Source organism: Periplaneta americana, chromosome 10 (genome assembly GCF_040183065.1).
Source record: "Periplaneta americana isolate PAMFEO1 chromosome 10, P.americana_PAMFEO1_priV1, whole genome shotgun sequence".
Classification (NCBI taxonomy): Eukaryota; Metazoa; Arthropoda; class Insecta; order Blattodea; family Blattidae; genus Periplaneta; species Periplaneta americana.
Window position 1 is genome coordinate 130207488 of NC_091126.1, and position 21855 is coordinate 130229342.

The following is a 21855-nucleotide window of genomic DNA, read 5'->3' on the forward strand; positions in this document are numbered from 1 at the left end:
TAGAGCCTTCACTTTCTAAGATGTAAGCAAACAGGCGGAGTCACGCCGGAAATAACAGCATCGGGACTATAGTACAGAATTCAAATCATATCCTATCGCCAACACTGGTTTATGAATACGAAAAACGCTGATCATCCACCGGAAGCCCGCGCTAAAAATGTATATGAATACGGCCCATAGAGTCTTACCTTCGTTTCTTTGTGAATATTTTGGATTTGAAATACTTTAGTAGTGTAAAGTAACATCTATTGGCATCTATTTATTTTTTCTTTACTATCATCAGTATTAATCATTGAGGATCCTAAGTATACAAATCTATTTACTTTCTCAAATTTTTGATCGTCTATTTTTAGGAAACCTTCAATTTTGTAGACACTCAGATCACTTTGGATTATTTATGGGACTTCAATATCCATAAATCGAAACATTAGGGGTAAGTAAAAATAGGTTGTAATGAATTGGAAAAGAGTACCAAAGTTTCAAATCAGTCGTAGGACTGTTAATTTTTAATACTCTGTTTAGTAACAGACTGAAGATAACAGTTATCCCTTCACTGAATTTCACAGCTCTTTCTTCCGAAAATATTAGTCAAAATCAAAGCACAATGAAAGAACCGCGAATGTCCCAAATAAACATATTAGATCTTGCATCGAGGAAGCTGCGAGTTTTCTGATATCAGATAGAAACGACAGACGATACTCCTTCATCGTGTAATTAGATAGTGCATTAGCAATGACATATTCCCTACGTTAACTGAAACAGTTGCTAAACTGCATAACTCTACTTTACATTGTTCATGTAAAACACAATTATTTCTTTATAGTTTCTCCGTATAAAAATTGAAAGTCTTTACTTTTTTTAATCCAAATAGTGTGTCTTGGGATGCGTAACGTAAAAATTTGAATTATTTATTTTGTGAAGAAAGTGGAGTCATTTTTTTTTCATAATAAGTGATTCAGGTCAAATAATTTTCTTAAATTAAGGTCATTTTTTACGATGCAATAAATCCTAAAAGATAAAAACTGGCTCAAGCGGAAATGACAGCTCTGAACACAGCAAAGTTCAAATACCGATTTAAATTAAATTGTTCAAGATGATGAATCCATTAGTCACAAGTGTGCTTAAAAAGAAGGAAATGGGGAAACGATATTCCAGTTACGATAAAAGTTTTGCCGCAACATTCCATTAGTGTTCACCTCAAGGCTAAATATTTCTAAGAAGAAAATGATGTTTACCAACAGTTAGATCTCCCAAAAATTGACTTCATGAATTTGGTATAGACTCCGGTATAAATCGCACCATTCTACAATTAATTATTGCAAACAAAATCCGATATTGTACCATTGAATGAAAAGGTAGTAACTATTATTGTTGAAGATAAAATGTCTTTGAAGGAAAACATAACTTATAAAGCTAAAACAGACACTTTAAAAGATTCATTGAATTAGGCCTAATCAACAAACTTCAACTGACGTAAAAAATTTCACAAGTATCATTTGCAAACCAACAATGGTTTTTATTATTTGAGGAATGTGCAAAATTTTAAAGCAAACTACGTAAAAGTTATTTTCTATGAAAAGATACAATACTTGCAGAGATTTTAAAATCACATCTGCTTGATGTAAAAAATATAATGGAAGATACAGGCTTTATCCCTAAAGCAGCAACTGTGGCAGTATCTTCACTGACAAATATTTTAATGTGCTAATAAATTGTTACATCAAAAATGAAATGAATAAACATTAGCCAAGAAACGAAATACGCAATGTATGAAAGTTTCCAAAGTCATGCACAACTAAATCGTAATTACATTTGAAAATACGAGAATTTTGTCTCATTTCGTTTCTATTACCGTAACTTTATAATTTCTTATTAATTTAAAATGTTGTGAACCTTGTGACTCTAAATAATTATATTAATTTTCATTTTCTTATTGACATCAAATGCAAACCTCTCCGTTTTTAATCACGTAACCCAGCACGCGGCGCCGCAAGGAGTGTAACAATCCAAGCCGCTAGATAGCAACACAGTCACTTTTCGCCGACGCTTGCAATGCTAAACAGGCAAGCTTTATCCAATTCGCCAGCAATGAAGTACAGCTGATAAGTGGTAGCAAAGGCGGGAATCATGTGACTTAATTCGCATCAGGTATTGGCTAACGGATATTTCGGGGATTGTATGACAGTGTAATATATACAGCCACGAAGCTTAATACTTACTAAATATGCAAACATAGACAGTTGAAATACGCATCCGTAGATAGTTGCTCACCACCAGGATCGCTACTATCGCCTCATCACAGACTCTTTCTCTAGCAGACGATAAAATGTATTGTACTTTCGATATCCTGTTCTTTTGAAAAAATTAACACCTTCCTTCCACTATTGAAATATGAAATACATAAGGTTTATATATTATTTTCATAAAATTTATATTATATAAACTCACCTTCCTGGATCTTTCGGAAGAAGGATAACTCTAACCTACTTTTCTTACAATTTATAGTACTACAAACGTCTCCTTGTCCCATATTATTATTCAAATTATTGTACTGTATTTTAGCCATTTACAGTTATTATAACCGATAACGAATATTTCACAGTTTACATAGCTTTTCACAAAAATGCGAAATACGGCACAGTCAATGCTTTTTCGATCTAGACCAGGCCGTAATGTTTGTTCGGGTTTTCTATTTCAATGTATGGAGCTCAGTGAAATATTATATTATAACTTTATTGCTTATCATTCCTAAGCTTTATTTAGTGTAATTTGTCCATAAGTTCCGTTTACTTCTTGTTGCATAATATGTTGCAGTAATAATTACAAAACTATGTTATTTTAATGTGAAGAGAATTTTACATGTTAACATAATGTATTCGCGTCAACATTTCAAGTTTAGAATGGAAGCTATTTTGAGGTTCAATAAACACGAATTTATATTGTGATTTTAATTTAGCACATCTACCTTCCTTAATTGTAGAGAGAAAATTTACCATACCACTCCTATGACATTAGTGTACGTACGATTGTGTTAGATAAATACAATAATTCAGTACTCAATTGTAGTATTAAAATACAGACAAATAGAATGTGACGGGTGTCATACATGACATTATGTTAAATTACAATGTATAATTGCGAATATAGGACTATAAGTTAAATATAGTAAACATAACGTATAATATCCATATGACATAACATACATATGTAGTGACAGGGCATTGGAGACCACTAAAATTAGACAGAAAGGGGCAACTGGTAGAGTAAACATAACCTATAATTTCAACATATCTAAATATTAGTGCGGTGCTACTGAAAATTATTGAATCGTGCATAAATGAATGTACAAGAATTTCGCAATATTTAATCGAAATAAAGCCAGGTATTACACATACGAACAACGTAATTTTCACACCAAAAATAATATTACACCTTAACTCGCAAGGAATTATGTCTGAAGTGTCCCCTAATCATTTTTTTTTAAATTTTATTAATGCAATTACACTACATTTTAGAGAAATATATGTTACTCTTTATCCATTCCAATTAATTTATATCAAAGACGTTTTATAGTTTAACCTAGACTCACTACGAGCGCTGTTCCACGACAAAAAATTGAACACTTTCGCGCAACTCCATCTTGGGGTAGAGAGCCATGTGATTACAATATATTTACATCACAATTCCGCTTAATTTGAAATAACATAGAAGGTTATTCAGTATTATTGAATGTGTTAGGAGTAAGTGCGTATTAATTTAATCAATAGTGTGTGTGTATATAGTGTTTATATAGTTTCAATGAATCGTTCTCCTGTGATATACGTGAAATCACAGTGTAGGCCTACTGTTGTGCTTCATATGAGGCCTATACATATAGTGTTTATATAGTATTTTAATCATGTTATAAGTGAAACCACCATGTGCTCTTGTGCTGCATACAACTGTACAAATAGTGTTCTTTTATAATTTATTTTCATCGTACTCCTATATAAATTCCGCAAGTGGAACCATGGTATATATTTGTGCTGCATAGAACTGTACGAATCAACGTAAGAAGGATTCGGAAATTTCTTTTCACAAGTAAGTTAGTTACATATATTGTATTAGGATATTGTAAAATGACTGAGAACATTAGTACATATTTATTGTGTTAATAGAAGAGACTGTTTTATAGGAGTAAGCGCGAACTTTCTTTTTAGGTTTCCATTGCAAAAGCCTGAGCTTCTCAGTAAATGGTTATCTGCTGTTAAACGCGATAAATTTATACCATCAATTCACCACAGGCTTTGTTCAGTTAATTTCATAGAATCTTGTTTCTGGAAGAGTAATGGTAATAAGTTACTGAAACCTGACGCAGTTCCATCAGTTTTTAATTAGTTCTGGACCAGCTCAATTCCTCAATCCTTTTCCCCCAGTTACATGACCATGTTTTAGACAACGAATATCCCGAAAATCACATTTTAAGAATAATGCATCTGACAATAAATCTATATGTGAAAATCAGATGTCATCACACTGCAAAATCATACAGTATTGCTTTGCACAAGAAGATAGTTAGACAGCATCTCTCTAAATCAATTTTATTTATGAATTAATAGGTAAGTGCAAAATAAATCTGGTTAAGTATTTTCATACTATCTAGATATGGCCTAGTTACAATATTTTGACATTCTTGCACATATTCGATTTAATAATAACAGTTGATGCATTTCCTTGTTTATTGAAATATTTATTATTAGGCCTAAGCAAAATGCACACAGTGTGCAAGATTAAGTTAATGTCCTAACTCGATTAATTAAATATTTCAGGAACTCCATCGTTACAGATTTGATGAATTGTGTAAATATGAATAGGCCTAATCACGAAGACAGGAATATTTAATTGACAGTTTTAGCATAACAGCTTAATATTTGTTGTTCACAAAGATGACTATTACTGACTGACAGTTCCAGTTTCTCCAATTATTTGCTGTTGTAGACTACTATAGGTATGCAGGTGATTACGTTTCACTGTTTATATTTGTTTTATCCTTGTTACTCTTTTAGCTTATATTTGGTTGTTTTTTATGGTATAGTAATAAATCTTAGTGTCTTTTGCGGTTGCGTTCTGTCAGCATTACTTTTCGTCCGCTATTTTCACGACCGCAAGATGCACACAATGTGCAAGATTAAGTTAATGTTCTCACTCGGTTATTGAAATATATTTCAGAAAGCCCATCCTACGGATATGATGAATTATGTAAATAGAAATACGCCCAAGTCATAAAGACGACGAAGATTTTTGACTGACAGTTGCCGGATTAATATCTTTGATTATTTGAATGTAATGTTATGTTTTATTTAACGACGCTCGCAACTGCAGAGGTTATATCAGCGTCGCCGGATGTGCCCGGAATTTTGTCCCGCAGGAGTTCTTTTACATGCCAGTAAATCTACTGACATGAGCCTGTCACATTTAAACACACTTAAATGCCATCGACGTGGTCCGGGATCGAACCCGCAACCTTGGGCATAGAAGGCCAGCGCTATACCAACTTGCCAACCAGGTCGACTATTGATTATTTGATGTTATACCACAAGAATGCAGGTAATTACGTTTTACTATTTATATTTGTCTTTATCCTTGTTACTCTTAGGCTTATGTTTGGTTGTTTTTATGTTGTATAGTAATAAATCTTAGTTTGTTTTACGATTGCGGTCTATCAGCATTGCTTTCCGTCCGCTATCGTCACGGCCCCAAGATGGCGGCGAGCGATCGCTTCAATTTGGGTCCAGTCCTATCTTCTGCGCAGCCGGCAGTGTGGGGACTTGATTTATAGGTTGAAACGCTGCCCTTCGTGATCGGGTTAAGCGAGTCACATGGCCTGCCTTACGGCCTGTATTAGATCACGATGGCAGTGACACAGTCTATTGTTCCTAGTACTCACAGCTCTCCAAGCGGCTAGCAACTATCGCGAGAAATGCAACTCGTTGGCAAAAAAATCATCCCAAGCTTCGTGACTGTACATAGTAGACTGTGATTGTATCTCACTGCTCCGAGGAAATGTCGGCGTTTGAATCTAAACTCTGCATTCACAGGTTTCAAATGAATAGAAACTATCGCTATTTGCTTATAAATTATTAGTGAACATTTAGATTTCAAAGTGGAGACATTTTTTTGCGTGAAAATCTCATTTTCGCTGAAAAGTGGAAATGTCGGGGTTTGCATCTATACAACTGAAATTATCGATCACTATCGATTAGTCGGATCAGATATCTTTGAACATCAGTGTACATTCCAAGTGTTTGAAGTTGTTCACTTGCTCTACATTTAGTATTCGCAAGTTTGACTTCTATATTTTTCTTGCGACAACCATGGTCTTCGTCTTGTTTGCATTTATCTTCATCCCATACTGCTCACAGCTGTCATTTAGCTCCAGTAGCATATCCCTTAGTATCGTCTCCTCTTCTGCTAACGCCTTGTCATCAGATAATCTTATGCACTTTATTCTTCTTCCCCCTACTTTTACCCATCCCATGTTTTGAAAATATTTCTTCACCAAATCCTCCAAGTAGTTGTTAAACAGGGTAGATGATAAAGGCATTCTTGTCGTACTCTTCTCCTTATTTCACTTCCTTCTAACATTTATTCCCCTGTCCTGACTTTGACTAGTTTCATATATAGGTTACTGAACAGCCTCCTATCTTTCCAATCCACACTTATTTTCTTCAGGATGTTCATCAGTTTGTTCCAATCCACTCTGACAAATGCCTTTTCTAGATCCACAAATACTATATACACTTCTTTATTCTTATCTAAGTATCTTTCGCCGATTGTTTGTAGTAGTCCAATTGCATCCCTTGTATCTTTTCTTTTTCTGAAGCCAAACTGCTCTTCTTCCAACTGTCCTTTCATCTTAGAATATAAGCGTCGATTCAGTATTTGAAGGAGAATCTTCGCCGAGTACGATATAAGGTTGATAGTCCTGAACTCCTTACTTTTCTTGGCATTGTTTTTCTTCGGTATTGGCAGCAACACCGTCTCTGTAAAATCTTGAGAGCATTCACTTTTCTCATATATTTTGTTGCATAATAAAAGAATTTTCTTCTTGTCTTCGCCCAAGCATTTCACTAACTCAATGGGGATTCCATTAACTTCTGTTGCTTTCCCATTCTTCATTTCCCTAAGCGCTAGTTCAACTTCTTCTCTTAAAATAGAAAATCTTTTTCGTCTTCTGATACGGTTGCTTCGTCTTCTATGGCTGGACGATTCCCTGTCTCATATAATTCTTCTACATATTTCGTCCATGTGTTCAGCATTCCTTGTTTGTCTGTCATTTCATTTCCTATTTTGTCTTCTGTGAACCACATGTATTTTCTATTCTTATTCGTGAAGTCCAAATATTAAATTCGCGGTACATTAAATCATATCTTCCTTTTCCCTCTAGATCCTCTATTTCTTTACATTTCTCTTTCATCTATACTTCCTTGGCCTTATCAGTTTCTCTTACTTCGTTGTTTAGTTTTCTGTAGTTTCTTCTACCTTCCTCTGTGTTGATGTTTTTCCACTTTCTTCTTTCTCCATCTTCTCCAACATTTTCCCTGTGACCCAAGGTTTCTTCGTTCTCACTCCTTTTCTGTTTCCTATTATTTCTTCTGCTGTTTTCTGTGTATAGCTTTTTAGATGAGTCCAGTAGTCGTTAATATTGTCAGGTGTGGATTTTAATGCAGAGGCTTTCTCTTGAAAATTTGCTTCAAATATTCTTATTTGCTCTTCGTTATTCAGTTTTTCCATGTCAAATATCTTCGTTACCTGTCTTCATTTTATTTTCTTCAGACGAATATATATTTCGCCTATAAGCAGAACATGCATTTTTAAAGCAATTTCGGAATCTTTCCTGCATCAATATACAGGGTGTTTAAAAAATACGGGGCATAATTTCAGGAATGTATTTCCCACATGTAGACAATCAAAATAGTTCATTACAACATGTGTCTGGAAATGCTTTATTTCCAAGTAATGGCCTTCACAACATTGAAATTCACCGGAACGTTTTTCTTTCCGCAGGTCGTTGCCGTCAAAGGAGACATTAAGAGGGCACTCTGACAGCTCATTCCAAGGCGAAGGTTCCATTCAGTGTTGTGTAGGCGTTAGACTGTGCGACATGTATTCAAATCAAGAGCTGGCAGAGATACACTTCATGTACGGTAAGGCGGACGGCAATGCTGCGCTGGCTCGTCATTTGTACCAGGAGAGGTACCCACAGCGACAATGTCCAGATCGGAAGACATTTGTACGTCTCCATTACCGTCTGTGCGTGTATGGAAAATTTAACTCTCCTGGTTTGGGAAGGGGACGACCAAGATCTACAACTCCAGAAGTACAGGAGGAGATTCTGGAGGCTGTGAACATGACTCCTTCTATCAGCACACGAAGGGTAGCGTTGCAAGTCAATGTTCCTCATACGACTGTCTGGAGACTGTTAAAAGAGTATCAATTGTATCCTTATCATTTGCAACGTGTACAGGCCCTGTCACCAGCAGATTACCCTGCACGAGTTAGGTTCTGTCAGTGGTTCTTGCAGCAGTGTGGTATAAATCCGAACTTTCCTGCCTTAGTATTATTTACATATGAAGCACAGTTCACACGAGATGGCATAACAAATTTCCACAATCAGCATGTATGGGCGTATGAAAACCCACGTGCAACTTTTCCATCTCATCAACAGGTGCGGTTCTCCCTCAACATGTGGACCGGTATCATTGGTGATCGATTAATTGGACCCCATGTACTTGTAAACAGACTTACGGGGCAGGCGTACACAAACTTCCTAGAAAACACCATAACTCATGTTTTAGAAGACACTCCACTGATCAATCGTCAACACATTCACTTCTTGCATGATGGCGCTCCTGCACACTTCAGTCGTACGGCTCGCCGGTACTTGGATCGAAGGTTTCCTGATCGATGGATAGGTAGAGATGGCCCAATAGCTTGGCCTCCACGCTCACCTGATCTGAACCCTCTCGATTTCTACTTGTGGGGCCATTTAAAATCATTGGTTTATTCGTCTCCGGTGCCTGATTTGGAATCCCTTCGGAATCGAATTGTGGCATGTTCTGAGAACATACGCAATACTCCTGGAGTTTGGGATCGTGTTCGCAGGTAAATGAGACATCGATGTGAGGTCTGTATTCAAGCAGGAGGTGGACATTTTGAACATCTTCTGTAATGACAACGACCTGCGGAAAGAAAAACGTTCCGGTAAATTTCAATGTTGTGAAGGCCATAACTCGGAAATGAAGCATTTCGGGACACATGTTGTAATGAACTATTTTGATTGTCTACATGTGGGAAATACATACCTGAAATTATGCCCCGTATTTTTGAAACACCCTGTATAGTCTATCTGATATCCGCTTTCGTCCCTTGAGAATGTCCATGTATATCTTTGTCGTTTATGTTGTGGGAATAATGTATTTGCAACAATCATTGAATTTCCTTCAGAATAATTTATGCTTAATCTACAGGGACATCATTTTATTTTTACTTCAGTTTTTAATGTACCTGAGTTTTTGAATGCACTTCACTCCCACCCCTTCTACTAACGAAATTGAACCGTCCTCCACACAGATCAAAGGCCGCATATACAATCATAGTAGCCTTACGGTCATAGTAAACAGTACGTTCCAAAAATATGCTCGAGTTTTCCAGTGACGAAAGAGCTTTCAATATTGAATCATTTTCGCACAGGTACTATCGTCCATTTGCCTACATCGTATCTCGGTTTCCCCCACCAGCTTTTATTCGCCAGCTAGTGGCTAGGCTGTCTTTGCTCTTTTCCGAGAACATTAATTTCTGTTAGGAATTGGACGTTTACGCAATATTATACAACTGTTTAAAATAACTTAAATAAAAGGGCCTCGTTAAGTAATTAACTGTCACATGATTTCGTCCCTTTCTACGACCCTACGACATAACCACTTGGACGGACAGTAGATAGCATGTCTGAGTAATTTTATCTTTTCTCATCGGGCAGAAATGAAGACTGAATTTACAGTACGTAAGGTACTCTTTTATAGAGTAGGTACAGAATTATTTCAACATCAGTTTCTACTCCATTTTGAATCTTGCGTACACCACTTTTAACACTGGAATATAATTAACTGGTGAACTAGTGGACTTACTCGTGTTAAATATGAAATATACGGATACAATCCAAATATAATAGACAATATCATAAGGAAGACAAAACAAAAAATTAACAAACACAAAAATACACAAAACACAACACAAACACAAGAACACAAGAAATACATCACATTAACATATGAAAACAAAAGCACACATAAGATCGCATCTTCATTCAGGAAACAGCAATACAACATAACATACAGAACAGAAAACACACTACAAAGACATCTCAACACACAAAAAACACAAACAAATAAATACGACCACACAGGTGTATACAAACTCAAATGTAATAGTTGCGACAATTTCTACATAGGACAGACAGGCAGATCATTCCAAACACGCTACAAAGAACACATTAAAGCTATAACCAGAGGACACAATACATCTACATACGCCGATCACATAACCAATACTAACCATACATACAATAACATAAATACGGACATGGAAATCCTACACACACAACCCAAGAACCAAAAACTCAACACACTGGAACAATATCAAATATACAAGCACACTGAAACACACCGCGATCAAATCCTCAACAGACAGATCAATTTCAGCACACACACACTATTAGACTCCACAATTCAACACCTTCCAACAATAAAACACACCCTCCTAACAGGCAGAGAAGTTCGAGGTGACGCCGCGATCTAGTAGGCTCTGATGATGGTGCGTGAAGCACTGAAACAGCTGTAAACCGGACATATATTTCATAATTAACACGAGTAAGTCCACTAGTTCATCAATTAATCAGTTTCTAGTACGAAAGACGAAACTGGTAATTGGAATTAGGTACTATAGTCTATAGTGCGATAATATGCACATTAGAACTGAAGTCTGTATCGAAATGAACGGCCAACATTTTCAAAAATGAGTTTAAATATCCATATTATGATTATTTTTGAATATTTAACTTCATTCTCTATATTGTACGCTAATGTACTGTAGACATTAATTTATAATATACACTGCATACTGAATACGTCCGCATGAACAGCTCAGTTCGTGAGTAAAAACACTCATTGTTAATACTGTACTGTATTTTGATTAAACAAAAAGCAACTGAAAATGATTAAACTCAAAAGCGCAATATTTCCTAGTTTACGTAAATGGATGAACTACTTTTCTTCCCTCCTATACCTAGTAAAGTAATTTGTTTGTATATTACGCCAGTATCATCGAACTCCAGTCGTGGAAGGGGGTAGCAAACGGCGTTGATCCAGAGTTATAGGCAAGTTAATAATAAAAATGTTAGTAAAAACAAAATTATGTCCCTGTATATCTTGTCTATGATCTACATCTTATTTGTAACATTTTTTTTTTTTACTATCCCCTTTAATAGTGCCACCTTCTGAAGATTATTTGAACTATTTCAAAGTTTGATCATTTGCTATATTCAAAGAGTTTTTCATATATAACAAACTCTTTGGCTATATCTTTGGTTCTAATTCGGGGATGGTCATGTGTGGTAAATATAGTGGTTAGTGTGTGTTTATATTATTGTTTACAGCAAATGTAAATAAATGTTTTGGGGTTAAGGCTGACAAATATAACGAAGTAGGTGATATTGGTGTACAGTTTTTTATATTATGTATTATAGACTGTGATATTATCTTCTCTGTTAACAGTTACAAATGTTGCATGAAATAGGTTTCGATGTACTGTGTTTAATAGCAACAGCAGAGTAATTCGTAATATGTGTAAATATTTGGGAGACAGTTTATTTCAGGCAGGATTCTAACTCAGTGCAATTCGAGGTAATTGTTTTTGTTACAGTTGAGCTATATAAAAGAAACGGAGAAACAATGATGAATGTAAACATTGTGAACAGACATTTGTCATTTCTAATAATTATTCACGTCTCTGCGGGTACAAAGTTCGTAATTCTAAATACATTGTATGTCACACAAGCGTGTGCGTTTGTAAAACTTGCACCCTCGTTATCTAAAGAAGTACTATATCAATATGTTAAACAGTGAACGCTTTTGATGGCAATGTTGTAGCAGCCTTAGGACAGTTAAACGACAGATTTAATAGTCGTTGCAAAGCGTCTTGTCTCAGATATTTCAAGTTCCGTTATACTTCGAAATACTGCGTAAGTACTTACATAAAGAGACTTAAAAATAATAAATAAAAAACATTTTTTGGTGTTACAAGAGTAAATGAACACACGAAAAAGACTATTGCACAAAAAAATAAATAAATTCAGTAATGACACACTAAGTACTTACGCGGTGAAGTCATTTCTAGAAAATATTGAGGAGTTTAAAGGTATTGTAGAAGATTACTGTTATGATGAAATTAATGAAAATACTGGGGAAAATTTCAGTATACGGATTCCTCACCGACATATATCTTACAATACTAAAAACAGCAGATTTGTCTGCGTTTGTCGAATGCACATCATCATGCTTACGGAAAGGCACTTTTCAGTGCCAATAATTTATTTTGTGCGCCCAAGGTTGGAATTTTGAAGTAAGAGGGAAAGGAAGGAACCCGTGTTCTGAAATTTATCCAAATACTGAAATTGGCTTAATTTTTTGTCGTGATTATGAGGGGATAAACTCCAGAACATGGATTGCACCGTTTCCCTCTGACTTCAAAATTCCAACCTTGTACACACAAAATAAATTATTGGCACTGAAAAGTGCGTTTTCGTAAATATAATGATGCGCATTCGACAAACGCAACAAATCTGCTCTTTTTAATATCTTAAGACATAATTTGGTAGGTGCAATCCGTGTTCTAAAATTTTCCCCTGGTACTCCCAATTCCACGGGAAAAGTTACTCGTAAGTTACTATTAGTTCATCAATAGGGGTGGTTTAAAGTACGGTAGCCAATATATTTTGTAACAGATATACTTATTGATGTTGGCCTATACAAGATCTTCGCAATGTTAATTAGCGAAGAGTATTATGTACAGTTTTATATAGATTCAAGTTGTCACAAGTATACACTGAAAAACATTTCAATACAGAAAATGTTAATATTATTTTGTGACGTAGATGACCCATGTTCTTTTAAAACAACTCTTAAAACAATTGGAGAAATTTGTTGTGATCAATAGGCCTAGGCATAAATTTCTGAACAATTATAATTAAAAAAAAATGTAAAACATAATTGCTTCTTATGAGTTCTATACTGTAATTTAATTTAATTTATGTTTCACCCTTTCCAGTTGTTCCTATTTCCAAATTAGATAAAAAAAATCAGTATATTTTTCCTCATTTTAAGCATAATGGGTATTGTAGTAGATTTGATGGCTTTCAGTTTCAACCTAGGCCATTTACATTGGCGCCTGTGACAGTCATTTGTAAGTATGGAGAGATGGTCATTCATTTTGTGTCAGATACTTTTTAAAATGGGGAAAAGAAGTGAAAACAGCTTGAGGAGACATCACTATTTGAGTCAGAATTATTCATTCAAATGTTTCCACTGTTTTACCTTCAAAATCTAACCCTACAATGCATTTACATTTTACCAATAATAAAATTATTACTTAAAATATACCCTTGGAACTAACACTATCTAATATTAATAAATTTTATTACTTTACTGCTTTATGAAACACTTTACTTATATTAGGAGCGTTTATAGTAATAAATACTATTATTAAATAATAATTTTATGAAGCAGAATATTAATAATGTTAGTCAATACTATTAGCTTTTTACTAATAATATTAATTTATTACTTTTAGGAAACAGGCCCCTGATGCCATGATAAATCGCAAATGGTCACGCGGTAACTATGAGCTGAGGCATCTAATCAACTGAATGGCTGTACATGGCTTCCATTTCAAGCTCTGCAGAACCAAGGTCTACCACGAACAAATACCGAGTGTATAGGGAAAATTTCAGTATATGGATACCTCACTGACAAAAATTATCTTAAAATACTAAAACGAGTAGATTTGTCTGTGTTTGTCAAATGCGCATCATCATGCTTACGAAAAGGCATTTTTCACTGCCAGTAATTTATTTTGTGTGTACAAGGTTGGAATTCTGGAGTAAGAGAGAAAGGAAGGTATCCATGTTCTAAAATTTATCCCAAAGTTCTGTATCAAGTGATAAACTTAACCTATGCACATTTGTACCAGTCTGGATGGCATGAACTTCGATACAGTGGATGTGAATTTGATCTCCCATGCCTTTAGGTCTTTCTTCTTCATGTACTCCCATTCTACATGCATTCTGTAGGTCAGAATTGGAACGATTTTTGCTCGGAAAAATCTTCATAGTTGTTTCCAATGAGATTGGCTGCAGGTGGATTATGTCACTCACAGCTCTAGTGGCTGCAACTGCCTTTTCTTTTGCATGGTGTCTGAATGTCGTTCTGTTGGGTTGAAATGTTACTCCTAGATATTTAAAACAGTTGGTGATGCCTAGATTTTCCTCTCTGTAGAAGATACATTCTTGAGGTTTTTATTTATCCTCCTTTTCGGAAGACTATCTGTAGGATTTTGTCTTTATTTATTTTTAGTCCGTTGTCTCTGCCCAGTCTATTAGTCGGTTGAAACTTAGTTGCAGGTCTTCCAATTTGTTTTGCAGTCATAAGGTTGCGTGTCAAGTTTCCTACACTGAGAAAAACTAGCGCCAATTCACAGTAATGACTTATTGTCGACCTTTGTATTAATTCAGTGCCACTACAGTCCAGTTGTGCATGTGATATGCGTGAAAATGGAGGAAGAAGTGTCTATAGGTGAGAATAGCAGAGGACACAGGAAAAGAGTGAAGAAGAGAACAGCACGACAGCAAGAAAGTGAACTTCGGTATAATATTTTTACTATATTTTCTAATAATAATTAATATGTGTTTAGGAGACTTATTTTCATTAAAAAAACTGTTTTCTACAATAATCATTTAATGTACAATAGGGAATCCTTGTTTCAATCTCCAGAAACATTGGTAAGGATCCTGATTTAACACTGTTCGAAGCACCATGCTAGCATAGGGAAAGTCGGTTCCACTGTTGTGCAATTCCCGCACATGATATACGCAGGGTCAAGGAAAGCATTTTTTTTTTCAACAAAAAAGAAAACTGATCAAGATCGTTAGCATTAATGAACATTATACCTTCTCTCCTGAAACAATTACATCAATGGACTTAATATGGTTTGGAATGGACCTCTTCAACTATTTAATCTAACAAAACTGGCAACATTGTGGAATTTCCGTAATGACAATTGTATTCTGTTGACATACACATGCCTGCAATGTAAACTAAAAGGAATATTGTGGATGAAGTACAGTATCCTATATTTAATCACTGATTACAATGTTCTATCACAAATTGCAGAAACATTTTACCGATACATCTGTTACCACATTATTAACACTTATCTGACTTAACCTCACTGATGAAAGAACATACGAAGAATATTAGTTTTGTCATAATGTAACCGAGGGAAGTATCAGGTCATCATAAGTGTCTGTCATCAGGAGTGTCCGAAACTGAACTCTTTGTGAATTCCGAATGTTGCTCTACATTTGAAGGAGAAATATGTGGTGTTGAGAGGTGATGAAGAGTTTGAAAAAAATTCAGTCTGGGCTAACATTATGTTACCTGAGGTATGAGCTTTAAAATGGGGAAGCAAGGAGAGAAGAAACATCTTATGTGCATGATATTTTGATTGTTTTTTTGCCAATATGTCAAAGTCTTTGTAAGAGAGTCTGCTAATTTCCTCTTTTTGTGCGGTGATTTTACGAAATTTTCCCCTGGTGTCTGTAATGCAGGTGCTTGGGATTTTTTTCTTTGTCAAATGATGGATTTCCAACCTCTTTTCCTTTACCTGATGAAAGAGATGATACAATGTTGCCCATTTTGTGATGGTATCAAGTTCAACTGAACAGAGAAACCACTTTTTATCTTTTGTGAAACTTCGTTTCCTCTTTTCATTACGTTTGTATGTATGTCATATTGAATGAGCCCTTGGAAGAGGGCATGTACTTTTGAACTTTTGCGTTTACAGCACCTCTTCTACTACAATGAATAGAAGCTTCATTGTTTTGGAGATCCATAGAAGCAGGAGGACACTCACTGCATGCAAGCTCTTCATCTTCTACTTCAATCTTCACTTCTATGAACTCTTTTTCTCTCTTGAATGCTGCAGGTAGAAGCACATTCTCATTTTCTATTCTTGCTGAGAGTAAGGGTGTTTTTCTTACAGTTTATGATTTTGCTCTCACAATCCATACTTAATCCTTAAACATCTTGAATTTAATGGAACAAGTTTACAACATTACAATAGATGAACAGTTGGTATGGCTTCCAATCGACAAGGCAGAGAATTGGCACTTACTTTTATAGGCGTTTCCACTTTCAGCGGTTGCCTTTTATTCCCCTTTTCCATTGTTGTCGGTCATCCCAAGATCCATTTTCCAATCCTCTAGCTTCCATGGCCTCAGCAACTCCTCCTCTCCATGTAAGTCTAGATCATCCTTTTCTTCTCCTCCCTGGGGGTGACCAATTCAAAACTTTTTTTAGGCCATCACTCCTCGGCCATCCTCTGAACATGTCCAAACCATTGAAGTCTTCGACATTCCAAACGGTCGATCACATCTTCTTGTATGTTCCACTTTTCCAAAATAGTGTAATTTCTGACCCTCTGGAGACGAGATATGCATAGACTCCTTCTTAGTCCATCCATTTCCACAGATCTAACATGGTCTTTTTGTCAGAGTCTAGCTCTCTCCTCCATAAGTCAAGATACTCTCTACAATTACATCAAATATCATTTTCTTTGTCTCCATTCTAACATCCCTATTCCAAAGCATACCATTAAGTTGTTTTATAGCATCTCTTGCTTGTATGACACGATTTTCCACATCTCTAAAGCATGTACCAGATTGGTGGAGAACCGATCCCAAATATTTAAATTGATCTACTGACTTCACCATGCCATTAGATAATTTCAAATTCCTGCCAGCCCCACCATTTACTAGATATTCTGTCTTTGTGAAATTTATTACAAGGCCTGCCGAGTTATAACAATCAATTAGTTTTCGCATCATAAATTTAATCCATTTTGAATCTTGCGTACACTACTTTTAACACTTGAATATAAGTAATTTAATAATTAGTGGACTTACTCGTGTTAATTATGTAAGTTTGTGCGGCTAACAGCTGTTTCAGTGCTTCATCACACCATCCTCAGAGCCTACTAGATCTCGGCGTCATATCGAACTTCTCTGCAGATCATTCCATACACGCTACAAAGAACACATTAAAACAATAACCAGAGGACACAATACATCTACATACGCCGATCACATAACCAATGCTAACCATACATACAATAATATAAATGTGGACATGGAAATCCTACACATACAACCCAAGAACCAAAAACTAACACACTAGAACAATACGAAATATACAAACACACTAAAACACACCCCCGATCAAATTCTCAACACACGGATCAATTTCAGTACACATACACACACACACACACACTATTTGACTCCACTTTTCAACACCTTTCAACAATCAAACGCACCCACATAACAGGCAGAGAAGTTCGAGATGACGCCGGGATCTAGTAGGCTCTGAGGATGGTGTGATGAAGCACCGAAACAGCTGTAAGCCGCACAAACTTACACGAGTAAGTCCGCTAGTTAATCAATTACTCATAAATTTAATATCTCGATCTTGTGCAATGATTGCCTGATCAGCAAAGAGTAATGAATGAATAAATTGATCTTCCACTCTAATTCCCATATTTCGACATGCATCATTTCAGTGTGTTAAAGTTGTGTCCAAATAGATCTTAAATAAAGATGGGAACATCCCACATCCTTGTCTCAGTCCTTCAGATGTATTAAACTCAAAAGATATAAATTCTTCACACTTAATAGATGCCCTACAATTATAATACATACTTTTAAATTATTGTTATTAAAAGGAAAGCGTGTAAAATTATCTTTCCTCTTGCTGCGAGAACTGTTCAGTTCTTTACCAGGTAGGAGATACTTCTACTGCATTTGTGTAAATGAATTTAGGCCTACTAATCCTAAGTGCCTGTTACTGGCACAAAAACTATGATTTTGTATATATACTGGGTGTTTATTTCAAAATGTGTCATGACGTCACTGTTGTGAGTCAGCGATTTGAAGTGAGTTTCAGCTTTTATGTCAGAGAAGTTGCCTATTAATCAAGGCGTTCAATCTGAACTTGAGAATGTGTACGGTATAACTTGAACATCGTAGCAACAGATGGCGGTCTGTAAAGTCTGTGTGCTACCATAACCTCTTTCGAACTGTGTTTTGCGCGGGCAAGTTGTACGCAGGGTATTTGTTATCATCGGTTGCATACGGCAACATTCCACAATACAAATCAAATGCTCTGTGTCCATGTTGACCGTCGTGTCAATAAATATGTAAGTAATCATCTTAACCCTCTCCCCATATTCCGACAATAAGAAAAAACTCACCTCAGTACATCTTTCGAAACAGTTCACATTCCTGCCACTACCAGCGTTACCGTACATATCGGTAAGTACTCTTCAGAATGAACGCCATACTTGCTAGGCAACTTCTCTGGCACATAGGTAATATGCCTCTGTGGAAGAGTAGGAAGATTGAATTCTCTAGGCTTATCGGTTAGCCACATGACGGCATATAGCGAGCCATGACACACTTTGAACTGAACACGCAGTATATATACCAATGTTTAATCTAAAAGCAATTTGCAGTGAGTTCAATATCTTACTCATTCCGTAATATGTGTATTTTCTTCATTGTAGGTTGAAAATTGGAAGATTTTAGAGATCCAACATTTCCTGAATCACGCCGACGAGCTTATTTCAGCAAAAAGAAAAGGAAGAACAACGACAGCAAGAAGACATTGTGAAGTTCCATTATTTGAAGTGAGGCGAAGTGAAACTCAAATTAGTGAGCTGGAAATATGAAACTTCGACAAACATAGTTGTTTTTTCAGTTGGACTTTGATAATATTCCTACTGTAAAAGTCCGTGTTAAGACGAATAGTGAATTTAACTGTGAAAGCTTAGCATAATGGCTGTATTGTGCCTGAAACAAAGATAGTGACAATGGCGTAATGTAATATATAGTAGCAGCAACATAAATTGCACCACTTTTCTAAATCTGTAAATTTTGTACTTAGCAGAGTGGGGAGTTAATTTATTCCTTGAATACCAAGTTGTATGCATTCACAATGTTTGTTTGTTGATGTGGTGCATTATTGTTGCGTAATATTGCATCTGCTTGTGATTGCACCACCTTATCTAGAGGAACAAACATAGTATGGGAAAATCAGTCTATTCCGTTTGTTCAGTATTTGTGTGTGTCTCTGTGTGTCTTCATGCAGTTAACACCGAGGAAGTAAAGTGTAAAGGCTGGTTCACAATAAACCGGGAACGGAAACGACAACGAGAACGAGAACCGAAATAATGTTAGAATAAATGTATTTAAATGTGACCATTCATAATAGTTAATTGGGAATGTTCACATTTAAATACATTTATTTTAACAATATTTCCGTTCTCGTTGTCGTTTTCGTTCCCGGTTTATTGTGAACCAGCCTTAATAGTTGCTTCAGATAAGAAAGACTTATCTAACTGAAATTGGTTGTAATCGATCAACAGAAAATATGATATGAGATATTAAAAGAAAACATGGCACATGATCCTGACTGTATTCAGCAAAGAGTGAGGTTTCCTAAAAGTGAGGTGATGCATAACAAGCAGAGGGGTTGGAACACTGCAGATTTTCAGTGGTACAGTCAATGCTGAATGATATTTCAGAAGAATGCCTAAAACCTATCATCAGGAAGAACTTCCACAAAAGGAGACACTGCACTTTCCAGCAAGATTCGGCACCATGACACACAGCCAAACGTGAAAGTAAAGCACTGGAACACTGCAGATTTTCAGTGGTACAGTCAATGCTGAACGATATTTCAGAAGAATGCGTAAAACCTATCATCAGGAAGAACTTTCACCAAAGGAGACACTGCACTTTCCAGCAAGATTCGGCACCATGGCACACAGCCAAACGTGAAAGTAAAGCACTGGAACACTGCAGATTTTCAGTGGTACAGTCAATGCTGAACGATATTTCAGAAGAATGCCTAAAACCTATCATCAGGAAGAACTTTCACAAAAGGAGACACTGCACTTTCCAGCAAGATTCGGCACCATGACACACAGCCAAACGTGAAAGTAAAGCACTGGAACACTGCAGATTTTCAGTGGTACAGTCAATGCTGAACGATATTTCAGAAGAATGCCTAAAACCTATCATCAGGAAGAACTTTCACCAAAGAAGACACTGCATTTTCCAGCAAGATTCGGCACCATGACACACAGCCAAATGTGAAAGTAAAGCACTAGGGTCAACCAGGATAATTATGAGATATACAAAAAAATGGTTAAAAATGAGACACAAATTTTTCTGTTGTGGGTAATGTTCTCACCATTTTACATTAAGGACGTTAATGACTAGTATTTGTGAAAATATTTAATATTTTTTGTAAGCTGTATTCTAACAGTGGACACATTTTCTTTCAATGGTGCATTTTGCAACTGAAAATTTGCATCGACATCAGGCAACTAAACTGGTAGAGAAAAACATTATATTCTTTTGTGATTTTATATGATATTATCCAAAATTTGATTTTAAATTACTATGAACATGCCCTTTTTCAGTGTTTCAAATGAAATGCAATAAAATTGTAGATGCAATTAGGAAGAGTTTGGAATGTAGTGTATTAGATTGTGTGTTTGTGGCCTGTTGCAAAAAAAAAAAATATATATATTTTAATCTTACATGTAGTGATTCATTCTACACAGTTTTAAAAATAAAGTTCGTAATTTCTTTTTTAAGTTTAAGGAAAATCTTCAGAAATCTTAAATTACACTGTTAGACTGACCTCAGAATAACTCTGATCTCAATCCTATTGAGAACTGTTGGTATGATGCTGGAGTTAAAATTTCATAGAAACCTAAGAGTAACAAGAAAAAATTGCAAGTAATAAAACGAGTGCTACTATGAACTTGGATCTGACTATATTAAAAATCTCACAACATCTACGAAGTGTCAATATCAGGCTGCTGCTTCATACACTATGCCTGATAAGTGCAGAGCAGTTATTGAAGTTCATGGTGGACCTACAAAATATTGAAACATTATTAAAATTAAAGATAACTGCATGTAGTGTGTCTGATTAATATGTTTGTTTCTTATGAAATGACATATTTCTTAATTGTCTATCTTTTTTTCATACTATGTTATGTACGAAATTCTCAGAAAAATGCTACAATTTTACTATTATGAGTAAAAGTACATACAATAGGTTATAACCTCAAACACTGCTGTTTCTGTACAATCTGTTAGTATTAAAAAATAAACAATTAAATGAATACGAAATCCCAATTTGCTGTTGACTGTATATGAAAAGTTGACCTATTTTCTTAATACTAAAACCTTCTCTGAAATAATCATTATTAGGGCCTATGTCTAGTATAATGATGGTGAATGTTGTTGTTTTTTCTACTTTTATATTTGATTGCTAGAAGAATAGCTTTATAAACATAGAGTGAATATAATTTATTTTATTAATTAATGTTGTTTAGCATGTTTTTACAGATTTCAGGTTATATATAATCCTTATGGATTTCTTTTTGCAATATAAATATTCTGATAATGTA

At 35.5% G+C, this 21855-nt stretch overlaps 1 long non-coding RNA gene across 2 annotated transcripts; it reads left to right on the forward strand.

The window, feature by feature from the left end:
- Window positions 1–11641: 11641 nt before the first annotated feature.
- LOC138708028 (uncharacterized) lies at window positions 11642–21855 on the forward strand. Of its 2 annotated transcripts, none has more exons than XR_011334540.1 (3): window positions 11642–11739; window positions 13885–14002; window positions 18931–21855. It is a non-coding gene; the product is annotated as an uncharacterized lncRNA (long non-coding RNA). The 2 variants fall into 2 exon arrangements; XR_011334541.1 differs by lacking the exon at window positions 11642–11739 and adding an exon at window positions 11759–11939.